At 38.0% G+C, this 4,676-nt stretch overlaps 1 pseudogene; it reads left to right on the top strand.

Moving 5' to 3' along the window:
• Positions 1-354: 354 nt before the first annotated feature.
• LOC118339312 lies at positions 355-3,153 on the top strand (annotated as a pseudogene).
• Positions 3,154-4,676: the final 1,523 nt, after the last annotated feature.

Here is a 4,676-nt window from a genome sequence, read left to right as displayed (position 1 = left end):
GTGCGAAGGACTGCTGTGTTAGTCAGTTTGTCCTGGCTCTTACCTCTGTGCATTGAGGCTTTGGTTATAAGTTTAACATCTACGCTGAAATTATGTGGCTCCCACATACAGAAACTGTATTGTGAGAACTGGTCAATTGTTAAACTTGCTTGTGGTTCGACAAAAGTAAACGACATTGTTGGACTGATTATTATCTCTTTTTATTTTTTTCATGCTCTCTTCATTGGATGTTCATATGTGTGGCTCGTAAAGTCAGCTTTAAAGTCTAAAGAAGTCAGGAAAAAGTTTACACAGACATGTGTACCACATTTATTATGTCTGCTTAATGTCACAGCTGCTTTGCTTTTTGACACCATGCTACTCAAGGTATGGATCAGCCGTCTATGCCACAGACTTTAAAGAACTTCATGGCCATACAGTTTCTCGTTAATTGACCCCCGCCCGTTCTCAACCCTATAACTTTGATGACTTGATTCTGACAAAGAATTAGAACACAGACATGGATAAATTTTGGCAGGTCAAAGATTTAAATTGACACTCAAAGTCTGATACATGTAACGACTCAACTACCACTACATTTGAACAAACATAGGGTTGTTACGATGCAAAGTTTCTCCAGTTTTTATCTGTTTAATGGGGTTAAACTGAGAAAAAGGGTTTTAGGTTTGAGAATGGCCACAAAGGTGTTTTCAGATCAGCTCATAAACATCATATCAGGGAGCTGGGTTGTCAGAGATTTGACTTTGAGGAATTTCAATATAAGAAACATTAGAAATAAGGTGAACAATTAAAGTATTTTAAGGTGACAGTAAGGTCAGTAAACCCTGCCAGCTTTATTATAGTAGTCCCTACAGGGATCATGTGAGAATATTAGGGATGACTTGAAATGATAAACTAAGTCTTTTTTTGTGTGTTATTACGATTCAATTGTTTTAGAAACACACGCACTGCTTATATATTTGTCCTGATTTATATAACATCCTTTCACTTTCCCAACAAAGAAATATTAGCAAGAACAACTGTCATGTTTAATCCTGGCTGTTATTTTTTGTGCACACTGAAATGTAATAAGTCACCTAAAAAATGAAATACTGTTTTTTTTTAAGACACTAGAGTGTTTCTCTTGTTTGTTTGTGTGGATGCTGATTCATCATTACATTGTACAGATATAGTTATATTAGGTTGGTAATATCTTTAGATAATATGGTTGGTACAGGTTCTACCCACAGAGCTTCATAGTTTTTAAGCATGGCATGTTTCTATGAGTCCATCTTTCTGCTGCTCCTTCCACCAACACATACCACAATATGGAAACACTAGAGATGATTTCTCAGCCTGCATAATATATACAAACTCTGATCAGTATTAGACACCTAAATACTGTAATGTACATGTTGAATTTAATTGAAGTTTCTCACTGAGAGTGACCTGTCAATCATCAGGTAGCCACGCCCAAAAGCATATCCTTCTTTATAGTCTAATTTACTCTAAATTGGAACATAATTTCTGGAAGTCAGCTCATTTTTCCTGCATGCTCTCAGTTTTTACTGCAGCCAAAAGAGCTGCCCCCTGTTGGCCTTTACATAGAACACAGGTGTAGACACTGCTGTACTTTTTTTAAGATATATTTTTGGCATGTTATGCTTTATTCGACATTGACAATTGGAGACATAAAAAAGAAAGGCAGGGGACATAGAGAGGGGATGACACTGGCCTTGGGCTGCTGGAATAAGTACACAGCGTAATACATGGGCGCACATTCGACTAGGCGAGCCACCAGGGTGCCCTGAGATCACTGACATTTCTAAGCTCTTTTGACTAAACTGTTCTTTATTGTTTTACTTTTTAAGTGCCGACTAACAGAGAGCCAAAGTCAAATTGTAACAAGTCTCATAAAAATCCCACTGACATTTGAAACAACACTAATAAAAACTAATAATCCATCTTTTTTCTAATTACTTATAATGATCGTAAGCTGTTTGGAAGAAAGTCGGATGATAGAAATGCTCAATAGGACAAGACTGAGTTACAGGGCTGAAACAGAGGCCTGGGGATGACGTCGTGACTTTTTCTCTCTATGACACTCTGGCATTTAAAGAGGTGGACAAACTCTTAACTGTGTGCAACACTGAGGGAATTGCACATATATAGTGAACACTTTAAACGCAATGCACCCTGTTCTCTAAACACTGTTTGACAGCCAAAATGATTAATATATCTGTATATACTTGTATTTTCACTGTCTGAGCTTCAAGTGCAACAGTCAACTTACAGAGTCACTCTTTTCTCTCTCCACTTTACTATGTTATTGTCTAATTGTGTGGTTAAATGTTTATTTTAACCATAATACTGGATCAAAACTTACATGAACCCATGTACATTTTCTTGTGTTCTTTGTGCATCAATGGACTTTATGGGACTGCAGGCTTTTACCCCAAATTTGTTTTTGATCTCCTGTCTGATATTTATGTCATATCATATGTGGGATGCCTTCTGCAAGTCTATGTTATATACTCATATGCAACAATTGATTTCTCTATTCTAGCTCTGATGGCGTATGACAGATATGTGGCTATATGTCGACCCCTGGAGTATCACTCTGTGATGTCTGTGCAAAGGATTGCTGTGTTAATCAGTTTGGCTTGGCTTGTTCCTCTGTGGTGTGAGGTTTTAGTTATAACTTTGACATCTAAATTAAAATTATGTGGCTCCCACATACAGAAACTGTATTGTGAGAACTGGTCAATTGTTAAACTTGCTTGTAGTTTGACAAAAGCAAACGACATTGTTGGACTGATTATTATTTCCTTCTACTGTGCTCATGTTGTCTTCATTGTATATTCTTATGTGCGGCTTATAAAGTCAGCTTTAAAGTCAAAAGAAGGTAGGAAAAAGTTTACACAGACATGTGTACCACATTTATTATGTCTGCTTAACGTCACAGCTGCTTTGCTTTTTGACACCATGTACTCAAGGTATGGATCAGCGTCTATGCCACAGACTCTAAAGAACTTCATGGCCGTTCAGTTTCTCATGATGCCCCCGGTTCTCAACCCTATTATTTATGGACTGATTCTGACTAAAATTCGATACAGAGTGGCAACTTTATGTTTGAGGGTAGGTCAGAGGTTTAAGTTGAGACTGAAGGTTTGATTGAAGTAATATATTTTCCTGTCAAACACACCATAATGGTTTGCGGTCAGTATAGAGAATAAATAAACAATTTCTATTATCAGTCCTGTACATTTATTATCGAACGAGCAGGGTTCAGACATCAAATGCATGAAACAACACATGAAGCTTACAGTATGTGAGAACCTGAAGTATAATAGTACAGTAGAAGTATAATACTGACACATTTTCTGTCTGAACTGACATTTCTTCTGGCTCAGCTGGTTATAGTTCTTTAACTAGAATGAAGACTTTCTCTAGAGCTGAAAGCTTACCATTTATAAGACACACATCAGACTGTGCTGCTATGATTAGTCAATACAGTGTGTGAATACTCAGTTGTTACCAAGGATAGAATTGTCTACTCATGTGGAGCTCAAGTGAGTATAAATCCAAACCCTTTATATACAGAACTTGAGTCAATCTGTATAAAATGTTTATTGACCTCCTAATGATAATAAAAGGTATAATATGGGAATCAATGCCTGTGACCATAATTGTTTTTTTACTACTTTCAATAAGTGTGGTTTGTGTACACATACACAATATACACTGATCAACTATAACAGGCATGTCCAAAGTCCGGCAGCTTCGGTCTTATAATGTGTTATTTATGGCCCGCTAGCTCTGTCAGAAAAATCATAAAACTTAAAAAATGTAATTCCTCCTTTCACCACACGATGGCAGCATCATTTTAATATTATCTGGATCTGCACGTGTGCCGCGAACTCTTCTCCACGCATTTCTGCCATGGCAACTGCAAAAAAAAGAGGGAAGTTGGCAGTGAAGGCCGCTGCTTTTAGGAGCGGTGGGAATTACAATACTTCTTCACTGAAAATCGAGGCAATTGCATTTGTCTAATTTGTAAAGAGACGGTTGCCTTGTTTAAGGATTTCAACGTAAAGAGACACTACGAGACTAAACATGCAATCACATACGACAAGCTAACAGGGAGTGACCGCGCTGAAAACTCCAAGCTGCTCTGGCATCACAACTGCGATTCTTCACGCGGGCCTGTGAGTCAAAGGAAAATATCACCAAAGCAAGCTACGAAGTGGCCATGTTAATAGCTAAACAAACCTTTTTCTGAAAGTATGTTTATCAAAGACTGTGTCATGAAATTGGTGGAGAACATTTGCCCCGAGAAGAAGCAAGAATTTATGAATGTTTTTCTGGCACGTAACACTGTGGCACGGAGAATTGAGGACATATCCTCAGATATTCAGAGACAACTTTGGGACAGGGGAGTGGCTTTTGATTATTTCTCATTAGCCTGCGATGAAAGCACTGATGCATCTGACACTGCACAACTACTGATTTTTGTAAGAGGAGCTGACGACAACATGATGAACGTGACAGAGGAGCTGCTTGACCTCCAAAGCCTTAAAGGACAAACAAGAGGAACAGATTTATTTGTTTCTGTTTGTGAAGCTTTTGATGATATGAAACTACCATGGAGTAAAGTTTTTGGGATGACTACTGATGGTGCGCCCGCCATGGCTGGT

This window comes from Morone saxatilis, unplaced genomic scaffold (assembly GCF_004916995.1).
Source record: "Morone saxatilis isolate NCDOM2014 unplaced genomic scaffold, NCSU_SB_2.0 Contig5, whole genome shotgun sequence".
Classification (NCBI taxonomy): Eukaryota; Metazoa; Chordata; class Actinopteri; family Moronidae; genus Morone; species Morone saxatilis.
This window is presented reverse-complemented; position numbering and strand designations above follow the sequence as displayed.